We start from the raw sequence: 12,500 nt of genomic DNA, 5'->3' as shown, positions 1-12,500 counted from the left end.
CGGTTTTTAACGTCCGTCCTCTTTTTCTCCTACAGCCGTTTCTCTTCTCTCGACGATTCCAGCGGTTCCCGGTACGGGAACTCACGCAAGTGAAAAAGCGAGCGAGACGTACCGTCGGGTGTGTGTGTTCGGGGACTGGACGACCGGCGCGACGTTAGGATGCGCGGTCCAGCGATAGACGACGAAGAGGCATGGGATGACCAACACTCTCTTTTCTCTATTCTCGAAGCACCGAATTGCCATAAAAAAAAAAATCACACGCGCGCACGACATAGTCGTACTCGCGTGTATACCTCGTCTCTCTCAAAGTTTTTTCTCGAGCCTCGCCAAAGGGGATCGTCTTCTTCCTCGTCTACGATCTCTCCGACGACGACCGTACGAACAACTTCGTAACGGACTCACATGCGCATCTTCCTCGGGTACAGAAACGCTGCGCAAAACACCTCGAGCTTGTAGTACAGCGGCACCCGTGTATAGCCGATCTTAGACACACGCTAGTTCGCACACGCATTACAAATATGTAAGATTTCCGACGAACGTGGCTTTGGGGGGCCAGGCGCGCGGGCAGAGAGATACACGACGACGGGGAAAATTCGTCCCGATACGAGTACGTGTACTCTCCGATCTCCGCGCGACGCTGGGGATCATACCTCCCTAAGTCGTCAGAGCGTTCGAAGAAATCTCGCGCGTGCGTTCCCGGATCTACGGCTGATACTTTCGGAGCTTGTAAAAAAGCACAGAGCGTGTAAAACGCAACGACGACCCATCGATGCGACGGTCCTCGTTGTTGTCAGTCGCTTTCGCGAAGAGACGGAGTGGGCATTCGATCCCTGGGGCTGTACGAGAGTCTTGAGAAAAGACGGTAGATTATGGCAAAGTTTCGCACGCCATCGAGTTTAGGTTTTTGGTTCTCTCTTCTCTCCTCTCTCGACCGAGTTCCCATATTTGCTTTCTCTCTCAGTCTCGCCAAATATAATATTCGTTTAAGACGACGTCGGGGGCGCGGACCTTCGTGCGTCGAACACCGGCAAACGTAGCATATATCGCCTGATATGAAAAAAAAATCGGTCACGAGGAGAACACTACGAGTATATACGTTCGATAACCGATACACGAAGCGGTGCATAAGCGGGCGGTCGCCCTCGTAAGGACGACTCACGACGCCGCGAGCACTCACGCAGGTCCGTGACGGTTCTCTCCGCTCTTATTCGTATCCCTTCGTATACCTTCGTCCGACTCGGAAACGTTCTCTTACAGTTTTTAAGAAGAACGACGGCGGGTTGTCAAGGCAAGAAGGGACAGAGAGAGACAGAGGTAGAGTTTCGTAGTCTCCCGTGAACACGATAGATTATATATCGAGCATGCGTACGACTTGCACGGTCTCTGCACGACCGCGACGAACGCCGACGAGCGTCCAACAATCGCTCGTACGTCGCGTATGTTCTCTCCGTCCGCTCTTATTCGTATCCTCGTTCTTGTACCTTCGTCCGACTCTGAAACGTTCTCTTATATAAAGAAGAACGACGGCGGGTTGTTAAGGCAAGAAGGAACAGAGAGAGACAGATACGGAGAGTAACGATACGCAACGCAAACAGTCTTAGGTTTACGTGAGCACCCCTCAGCCAGGCGTGGTCCAGGAATTGTATCCGTGGACCGCAATGTGCGTTCGAAATGTCGATGTTCATGTGTCCTGCAGTTCACACGTTGACGCGCAATTAGCTGCGTTCTTCATCGACCCACGAGCCAAGTGATCCACCGTTCAGGGTAATCTTTTATAAATTTTGCAACAGTTCAATACTCAAATGTACTCTTCTCGGTTCTAGCGAAGCCGAGTTCCGTCACGTTCGACCAACGGGAATCGAACGCGCAGAAGTCGCCATAGGATTGACGACACAAAAACGTTCGAAAAAAAAGAAACCGACGAACGCGCGAAGATACGCGCGTTCGCCGGCCGGGCGTAAAGTACATTATGATATATAACAACCATCGAGATCGAAGCTCCGTTCGTCAGGAAACGACGGGGATATATACACCCGATTCTGAATCCTCTGTACAGCACACGATCTCGCGAACGAGTAAGGACGGTGGCTAGCCCATGTTTTATATGTGTTTGATTCTACTCTCTCGTCCAATTATTCAAGAAACAGCGCGCGTGCATCTCTCCATCGTTCGGGTGATAGTAAAGATTCGATGGGATTTGCGCGGCCGTCCGCCTCGAGCGGTCTTTCGTCCCAATATCCAGAAGCAGAGTTTGAAAAACTCTAGCGACGGCACGGGTGTCCGACTCACGACATCGAGGTTTCGAAGCCGGCGATCCCCTCCGAACGGATGGCGACCACGCGACGACTGAAAGCATGAAAAATCGACGAAAGATAGAACACATCTCCGTTCGGGTGATGTTTTTTTTAAAAAAAAAAAAACAAAAATTCGATGGTACTCGCAGCCATCGTCCTCGCGCGGTCTTTCGTCCCAACATCCAGAAGCAGAGTTTGAAAAGCTCTAGCGACGGCACGGGTGTCCGACTCACGACAACGAGGATAGACAGCCGGTTCCCTCCGAACGGGTTATGCGACGACGATAAACTCGATGAAACTTTAGTCTCGTTCAGGTAGTGTGTGTGTCTTGTAAATCAAAAATTCGATGGGACTCTCATCCATCGTCCTCGCGCGGTCTTTCGTCCCAACATCCAGAAGCAGAGTTTGAAAAACTCTAGCGACGGCACGGGTGTCCGACTCACGACAACGAGGATAGACAGCCGGTCCCCTCTGAACGGTATATTATATATATGCGATGATAGACGACAAACTGGATGAAACTAAGTCTCGTTCATGTAGTGTGTACATCAAAAATTCGATGGAACTCGCATCCGTCGTCCTCGCGCGGTCTTTCGTCCCAATATCCAGAAGCAGAGTTTGAAAAACTCTAGCGACGGCACGGGTGTCCGACTCACGACAACGAGGAAAGACAGCCGGTCCCCTCTGAACGGTATATAATATACATTATGCGACGGTAGACGATCAACTAGACGAAACTTTAGTCTCGTTCAGGTGGTGTAAAAAAATTCGATGGGATACGCACGCACGGCTGTCGTCGTCCTCGAGCGGTCTTTCGTCCCAATATCCAGAAGCAGAGTTTGAAAAACTCTAGCGACGGCACGGGTGTCCGACTCACGACATCGAGGCTTCGAAGCCGGCGGCATTCCCCTCTGAACGAACTTCGGCTACACTAGTTACGAATCGTTGCTACACATCGTCTTCATCGTCGTCGTCGTCGACATCGACATCGACATCGTATCATCATCATCATCGGTCATCGTCGCATAGCGGGCCAACATCCACGCGATGCGTCTTCGTTCTAGGTTACCCGATCCACGAGTATGTTACACGTGGTTTCGTTATTTCGAACGAAACGACACACGAAGAGCACACGCCCTGTGGGTAGGAAGCACGTTTCGAGAACGACGAGAGTTTCGATGAAAGAGACGAGAGAAGTCGACGCAGAAGGTATCCATGGATCTTCGAAGAGAACCTTCGAAGATGTATATCGGTATCCTTTCGCTCTGCGCGACTCGCTACAAGTTCTTTCGCTCTCGTCGACTCGTTCTAGACGCTTCGTTCGATCCCAAAGAGGCGTCTTCGATATGTCCCGTTGCTAGGAGGAGAACAAACGCAACACAGACCACGAAACATAGAAGAGAATAGGCGAGCATGATCTCTCCGACACGAGGCACTTTAGAGATTTTCTTATTAGTTTGCATGGACTTTTATATTCGTTCGTACGGTTTCCACGATGCAAATACGAAATACGAGATCGTGACGGCGGGTCTTTCTGTGTACGGCCTCTCGCAGGCGCCACGACTGCATTTCTCTTTACACGTGGTTTCCATCGTAATTTTTTTCGTTTGATATCGAGCCTTAACTTTTGTTGGCTCTTTCGAAGCTAGAGTTCCCTTTTATTAGAATTTCATATATATATATATGTCGGAGATGAAAGGAAAGCCGAAGCCCTTCCTTGGAGATTTTGGGAACATCCTCTAGTACCTTAGCCTAGATTTTATTATAGTTGTAATTGTTTAAGATTTGTAATAAGCGAGATTGGGTTCGAGGTGACAATCGGTCGCTGAACGTAGCCACGGTCACGGGATGGATGTTTTATCTAACGGAGGTCTGGAGTGGTTGTATGTGTTTTCCGAGAAGTGTGGTTGTGGCGGCATGCGGCCTCGAGAGCGGGCCGAGCCACGTGTGATGTTGCCTCGGAGGTGCCGATGCAATGGGACATACATTGTATTTAGTAACCAAAACTCCAGGCAGAAACTGCCTAGCAACGGCGTTTGGAACCTTCTCGATGCTTCCAACGAGTGTGCCTAGCAACGGCGTTTGGAACCTTCTCGATGCTTCCAAACGGGGATAGAAAACAAAATGCAATCGTACAGGGAGAAAAATCTCCACGAGGCCGGCATTCTTGCGTTTGCCTTGGAGAGTGATACATCGAGCATTTTCGACGATCGCATTTGCGTCTAAGTTAGTTTCGCTTAGTAAGGAGTTATCCCGGTGACCGTGGATTCGTTTGAACTCAAACATTGCTAATAGTATTATTTAATTTAATTATTCGTAGATCGTATTATTCATTAGGCTTAGTGTTTGTTAGACTTATTATTAGTTGTACCTATTATTTGTTAAGCTTAGTGATAGACCTGTATATACGTGTAAATAAAATCTCGGCTTTGTGAAACGATGGCTAGTCCACATGAAGAGTCGTCGCGCGCCCAAAATTCGAATCGTGATCCGACATCAGAAGTGGGATCAGAACCGTTTAAAGTGCTACAAGAGCAAATGGACCTTATGCGCGAGTTAATTCAGACGCTAGCGCACAAACCGGGGGAGCAACGACCGAGTACGGAATCTAAGGATGCAACGTTACCACGTTTTGACCCCGAAGGCGCGGGCGCCGATCCATCCGCGTGGTGCTCTCATGCTGATCTGATTTTGAAAGACCACCCGATGCAAGAGAGTGCGTTACTTTCCGCTCTAAATCGCGCCCTAAGGGGTTCTGCTGCGCATTGGCTTTCACAAATAGTGCGCGGTGGAAAGCTTACCTGGCCAACGTTCAAGGAACAATTTCTTTCGCGTTTTGGTGGCAGAGAGACAGCCGCTTCGGCGTTAATAAGGATATCCAGAGAACGACCGTCGGAGACTGAATCTCCGGGAGCGTACGGTAGTCGCCTCCGCTCCATGCTGCAGATGAAGTTGCAAGATCTAACGATGCCCGAAGTGATCAATGCCCTCGCCCTTTATATGCTGAGTTCACAAGATCGACGCTTTCGGCGACTAACGCTCGCGAATGATATCAGGACGGAGGACCAATTTCATGATGAAATGAGGATTCTCCCTTACAACGATCAGCCGACATTTTCGCCAAGAAATTCACTAACGGAACCTGAAGCTAAACGCAGCAGGCTATCAGTTCCTCGGATTAAGTGCTACCGCTGTGGTGCTCACGGACATAGGAGAACGGAGTGTCGCCTGCAAACACAAACGGGGAAGGAGCAGGATATACGAAACCCGAAGGAAAAACGACCGGCCGCATCGTCGAAGGTGACCTGCTTCAAATGCCACGAGGAGGGACATATCGCGCCTAATTGCCCATCATCGCGGAAAAGAAACTACGATTCCATTGACGAACGCCGGATCGACTCCTGTGTAGTAGAAGCTCCGGCTGGTAGATTAAGCCATCTGGGTGAGTCGTATCCATTTTACTTTGATTCTGGGGCCGAGTGTTCGTTAATCAAAGAGTCCCTAGCCTCGAAATTTTCGGGCAAAAGAATAACCGATGTGGTAGTGATGCGGGGGATCGGGAATACTTGTATTAAGAGTACACTTCAGATTTTGTCCACTGTTCGTATTAACGATCTTACATTGGAGATAGTTTTTCATGTCCTTGCTGACGATTACCTAAAATACGACGTCATGATTGGTCGCGAGATTTTGAGCCAGGGATTCGACGTAAATATCACGCAAAATAGCCTCGTTATTTGTAAAACAAAGGTCGTTAACGCTTGTGGTAAAGTCGCGGAAGATGCGGTCAACATTAACGAGGTTGACACTGATGTGATCGGTAACTATAAAGATCGATTAATCTCTGTTCTCGAAAAATTTAAAGAATCATTCATTACGGGTTTCCCGCGTACTCGCGTCAGTACGGGCCAGTTGGAAATACGGCTAATCGATCCCAACGTCACCGTGCAGAGAAGCCCTTACAGGCTTAGCGTGGAAGAGCGAAGAATAGTACGCGAGAGGATAGACGAATTAATTAAAGCACAAATTGTAAAACCTAGTAATTCGCCGTTCGCGAGCCCTATAATACTCGTGAAGAAGAAGGACGGCTCAGACAGATTGTGCGTAGACTTTCGAGCGCTGAATAAAAATACGGTCGCGGATCGGTATCCCTTACCCCTTATTGCTGACCAAATCGCGAGATTGCAGAGTGCGAGATACTTCATTAGCCTGGACATGGCTAGCGGATTTCACCAGATTCCCATTCACCCTAACTCGACGGAATATACTGCGTTCGTTACCCCCGACGGTCAATACGAATACGTGACGATGCCGTTTGGGTTGAAAAATGCACCAGCCGTTTTCCAGAGAGCCATTTTCAAGGCCTTAGGCGACCTCGCTTATTCGTATGTCGTTGTTTATTTGGACAACGTTCTAATAATCGCCGACTCAATAGATCAAGCTCTAGAAAGGTTGCACACTGTACTAAACACTCTCGTAAACGCCGGATTTTCTTTCAATTTCGCTAAATGTTCTTTTCTGAAGACGTCGGTACTTTATTTGGGATATGTAATTCGTAACGGAGAAGTTCGTCCAAACCCGGGAAAAATACAAGCTTTGAATTCTTTACCTGCACCGTCGACCGTCACACAGCTTAGGCAGTTTATAGGTTTGGCCTCTTACTTCCGAAAATTTATTCCTAAATTTTCGCAAGTGATGAAACCCTTGTACGCACTCACTTCTAGTAACAAGCACATAACTTGGACGGACAGGCACGAAAAGATAAGACAACAGATAATTTCCGTTCTGACCGACGCGCCGGTGTTAATGATATTTGATCCCAATCGTCCCATAGAGCTACATACCGACGCTAGTTCGGAGGGGTATGGAGCTATTTTAATGCATAGAGTCGAAAAGGAAAACAGAGTCATCGAATATTATAGTAAAAGGACCAGTCCCGCGGAATCTAGGTATCATTCGTACGAACTGGAGACACTAGCAGTAGTCAGCGCCGTTAAGCATTTCCGACACTACTTACATGGACGGAAATTCTTAGTAGTTACGGACTGTAATTCTTTGAAAGCCTCCAGCAACAAAGTAAACTTAAACGACCGGGTTTATAGGTGGTGGGCTTATTTGCAAACATTCGATTTTGACATCATGTATCGAGAGGGTAAACGAATGGCCCACGTAGATTTCTTTTCGCGAAACCCCGTAGACTTGAATCGCCGTATGATAGACAAGGTCGCAGAGAAAGAGATTAATCTGGCCGAGATCTCCGAAGACTGGCTATTAGCGGAACAACGTCGCGATCCGCAAATCTCCGAAATCGTTAATAAATTACAGAACGAAGAGCTCGCGGAAGATATCGCGAATACCTACGAACTGCGATCCGGTACACTTTACCGTAAAGTACAACGAAAGGGCAGAACCCTTTGCTTACCCATTGTTCCGAGAGGTTTTAGATGGTCCGTCATCAACCATGTGCATCAGTCAATTATGCACTTAGGATGGGATAAAACGCTCGAGAAGCTCTATGAGTATTATTGGTTCGAGGGAATGGCGAAGTATGTTCGCAAGTTTGTCGAGAACTGCCATGCTTGTAGAGTTTCGAAGGCTAGTTCAGGTAAAATACAGGCTGAACTGCATCCTATACCTAAGACCGGCATACCGTGGCATACGGTGCATATGGACATAACGGGCAAGCTGAGTGGCAAGAATGACTCGAAAGAGTATGTCGTCGTCTTGATCGATGCCTTTACGAAATTCGTGCACTTATATCACACACGCAAATTGGATTCGCTCAGCGTTATCAAGGCACTTAAGTCCGCCGTGTTTTTGTTCGGTAGTCCCTGTCGAATAATAGCAGATCAGGGTAGATGTTTCACGGGCCGGGAGTTTCAAGAATTCTGTGCAAGCAAACAAATCAAAGTTCATTTGATCGCGACCGGTGCAAGTAGGGCCAATGGGCAAGTAGAGCGTGTTATGAGCACGTTAAAAAATATGTTCACAACGGTGGAAACGACCGGGCGTTCGTGGCAAGACGCGATCGGGGAGATGCAATTGGCTTTGAATTGCACCATCAACCGCGTAACCAAATCGAGTCCTTTAGAGTTATTGATTGGTAGAGCAGCAAGACCGTATGACTTATTACTACCTGATAACATCGAGGAAAAAGAAATAGATATCTCCAGTGTAAGACAACAGGCAATAAAAGAGATGGAAACTAGTGCTAGGTATGACAAAGAGAGATTCGATAAAACCAAAGCTAAAGTAGTTAGGTTTAATCCTGGTGATTTGGTACTACGCCAAAATGAAGAAAGGAACCAGACAAAATTGGATCCAAAATTCAGGGGTCCGTTTGTGATATCGGAGGTCCTGGGAGGAGACCGATATACCTTGAAAACACTGGATGGGAAAAGGTCATACAAGTACAGTCATGACAGGTTAAGGAAAATGCCGGATAGTCGCATTCCTGCGGAGTTGGATGTCTGTTGTGATGACGAGAACAGTGACCATGGCGATGCGAGTACCCCGATCCCAGAGGATCGTAGAATTATATGAGCCCAGGTGCGGCCATGGGACGGAGTTCAGTGCGGTCAGGCACTGGGAGTGACGATGTCACGAAGCTGGGAGCCGGTTTAGTACCGACAGCGACGATGTCACGAAGCTGGGAGCCGGTTTAGTACCGACAGCGACGATGTCACGAAGCTGGGAGCCGGTTTAGTACCGACAGCGACGATGTCACGAAGCTGGGAGCCGGTTTAGTACCGACAGCGACGATGTCACGAAGCTGGGAGCCGGTTTAGTACCGACAGCAACGATGTCACGAAGCTGGGAGCCGGTTTAGTACCGACAGCGACGATGTCACGAAGCTGGGAGCCGGTTTAGTACCGACAGCGACAATGCCACGAGGTTGGAGCTGGTCTAGTACCGACAGCGACAATGTCACGGATTTGGAGCTGGTCTAGTACCGACAGCGACGATGTCACGAAGCTGGAGCTGGTCTAGTACCGACAGTGACAATGTCACGAGGCTGGAGGCGGTCTAGTGTTGACAGCGATCGTGTTACGAAGCTGGTTATGTAACGAACTTTGAGAGTATGTGCGATTCGAAGGATGAGACCCATTTGGGTGTGAAATCGAGAATGGTCCGTCATGTCATTACGACCCGACTGAAAGCACGCAGAATGCAACTGGCACTTTGAATGCTAATCACAATGACACTAATCTTGTTTCCTTTTGTTTTGTTGACGAAGGTACACCCGAGGACGTGTGATAGTCAGGATGGCCGTGTCGGAGATGAAAGGAAAGCCGAAGCCCTTCCTTGGAGATTTTGGGAACATCCTCTAGTACCTTAGCCTAGATTTTATTATAGTTGTAATTGTTTAAGATTTGTAATAAGCGAGATTGGGTTCGAGGTGACAATCGGTCGCTGAACGTAGCCACGGTCACGGGATGGATGTTTTATCTAACGGAGGTCTGGAGTGGTTGTATGTGTTTTCCGAGAAGTGTGGTTGTGGCGGCATGCGGCCTCGAGAGCGGGCCGAGCCACGTGTGATGTTGCCTCGGAGGTGCCGATGCAATGGGACATACATTGTATTTAGTAACCAAAACTCCAGGCAGAAACTGCCTAGCAACGGCGTTTGGAACCTTCTCGATGCTTCCAACGAGTGTGCCTAGCAACGGCGTTTGGAACCTTCTCGATGCTTCCAAACGGGGATAGAAAACAAAATGCAATCGTACAGGGAGAAAAATCTCCACGAGGCCGGCATTCTTGCGATTGCCTTGGAGAGTGATACATCGAGCATTTTCGACGATCGCATTTGCGTCTAAGTTAGTTTCGCTTAGTAAGGAGTTATCCCGGTGACCGTGGATTCGTTTGAACTCAAACATTGCTAATAGTATTATTTAATTTAATTATTCGTAGATCGTATTATTCATTAGGCTTAGTGTTTGTTAGACTTATTATTAGATGTACCTATTATTTGTTAAGCTTAGTGATAGACCTGTATATACGTGTAAATAAAATCTCGGCTTTGTGAAACGATGGCTAGTCCACATGAAGAGTCGTCGCGCGCCCAAAATTCGAATCGTGATCCGACATATATATATATATGTTTTATTCGGAGACGGCGGGTCTTTCTGTTTACGACCTCACGCAGGCGCCTCGAATAAGTTTCATTCGCATTTCGTTTTTATACTTACACATATCTCTTCATCCCGATGATCGAGAGAGAGTGCCACCTTCTCTTCGTATAATTCCGTAGCTGGAGGGTCGTCTCCTCCTTAAGAATATTACTATTCGTGCCAACGGAGGTTGCCAAGCTCCCTGGCGTTTTCGTTTGTTAAAGTATATAGCTTGTTAATACGTCGTATATACTTTCGTCGATACAGGAGGAGTACAGCTCCTTACCGACCATTGATATATATTTCATAGTTTTTATATGTGTTCAAGTCAAATTCTTTTGGTATCGTATCGTTAATGATCCTTCCGCAGGTTCACCTACGGAAACCTTGTTACGACTTTTACTTCCTCTAAATGATCAAGTTTGGTCATCTTCCCGGTAACATCGGCAATGCTTATCACATTGGCCGCGCACCAGTCCGAAGACCTCACTAAATCATTCAATCGGTAGTAGCGACGGGCGGTGTGTACAAAGGGCAGGGACGTAATCAACGCGAGCTTATGACTCGCGCTTACTGGGAATTCCTCGTTCATGGGGAATAATTGCAAGCCCCAATCCCTAGCACGAAGGAGGTTCAGCGGGTTACCCGGGCCTTTCGGCCAGGGAAAACACGCTGATTCCTTCAGTGTAGCGCGCGTGCGGCCCAGAACATCTAAGGGCATCACAGACCTGTTATTGCTCAATCTCGTGCGGCTAGAAGCCGCCTGTTCCTCTAAGAAGATTTGTTTGTACGTTGGTAGTAAAAACCCACCGACCGAAGCCGGGGGCCTTCGAGATACCATAAGTTACGTCTATTTAGCAGGCTAGAGTCTCGTTCGTTATCGGAATTAACCAGACAAATCGCTCCACCAACTAAGAACGGCCATGCACCACCACCCACCGAATCAAGAAAGAGCTATCAATCTGTCAATCCTTCCGGTGTCCGGGCCTGGTGAGGTTTCCCGTGTTGAGTCAAATTAAGCCGCAGGCTCCACTCCTGGTGGTGCCCTTCCGTCAATTCCTTTAAGTTTCAGCTTTGCAACCATACTTCCCCCGGAACCCAAAAGCTTTGGTTTCCCGGAAGCTGCCCGCCGAGTCATCGGAGGAACTTCGGCGGATCGCTGGCTGGCATCGTTTATGGTTAGAACTAGGGCGGTATCTGATCGCCTTCGAACCTCTAACTTTCGTTCTTGATTAATGAAAACATTTTTGGCAAATGCTTTCGCTTCTGTCCGTCTTGCGACGATCCAAGAATTTCACCTCTAACGTCGCAATACGAATGCCCCCATCTGTCCCTATTAATCATTACCTCGGGGCTCCGAAAACCAACAAAATAGAACCGAGGTCCTATTCCATTATTCCATGCACACAGTATTCAGGCGAAGGTAGCCTGCTTTAAGCACTCTAATTTGTTCAAAGTAAACGTATCGGCCCACCTCGACACTCAGTGAAGAGCACCGCGATGGGATATTAGTTGGACCGCCCGCGAGGAGCTAAGCCCACCGATAGGACGTACCACATAATGCCAGTTAAACACCGCGAGCGGTGAACCGACACTGTGACACACAGATTCAACTACGAGCTTTTTAACCGCAACAACTTTAATATACGCTATTGGAGCTGGAATTACCGCGGCTGCTGGCACCAGACTTGCCCTCCAATTGGTCCTCGTTAAAGGATTTAAAGTGTACTCATTCCGATTACGGGGCCTCGGATGAGTCCCGTATCGTTATTTTTCGTCACTACCTCCCCGTGCCGGGAGTGGGTAATTTGCGCGCCTGCTGCCTTCCTTGGATGTGGTAGCTGTTTCTCAGGCTCCCTCTCCGGAATCGAACCCTGATTCCCCGTTACCCGTTACAACCATGGTAGGCGCAGAACCTACCATCGACAGTTGATAAGGCAGACATTTGAAAGATGCGTCGCCGGTGCTAGACGACCATGCGATCAGCACAAAGTTATTCAGAGTCACCAAAACAAACGATGGACGGACAGACGAGCCATCCGCCACCGATTGGTTTTGATCTAATAAAAGCATTCCTACCATCTCTGGTCGGAATCTG

General features: G+C 48.2%; 2 non-coding genes across 2 annotated transcripts in view; both read right to left on the bottom strand.

Annotated features, from left to right (window-relative positions):
• Nucleotides 1-1,612: 1,612 nt before the first annotated feature.
• LOC117165195 (5.8S ribosomal RNA) lies at nucleotides 1,613-1,767 on the bottom strand. Its single transcript, XR_004465850.2, has one exon. It is a non-coding gene; the product is annotated as a 5.8S ribosomal RNA (ribosomal RNA).
• Nucleotides 1,768-10,755: 8,988 nt separating this feature from the next.
• The window catches only part of LOC143303844 (small subunit ribosomal RNA), a 1,923-nt gene continuing 178 nt past the window's right edge, over nucleotides 10,756-12,500 (bottom strand). The window contains exon 1 of the ribosomal RNA XR_013060495.1: nucleotides 10,756-12,500. This exon is cut by the window's right edge and continues 178 nt beyond it. This is a non-coding gene — a ribosomal RNA (small subunit ribosomal RNA).

Source organism: Bombus vancouverensis, chromosome 16 (assembly GCF_051014615.1).
Source record: "Bombus vancouverensis nearcticus chromosome 16, iyBomVanc1_principal, whole genome shotgun sequence".
NCBI lineage: Eukaryota > Metazoa > Arthropoda > Insecta > Hymenoptera > Apidae > Bombus > Bombus vancouverensis.
This window is presented reverse-complemented; position numbering and strand designations above follow the sequence as displayed.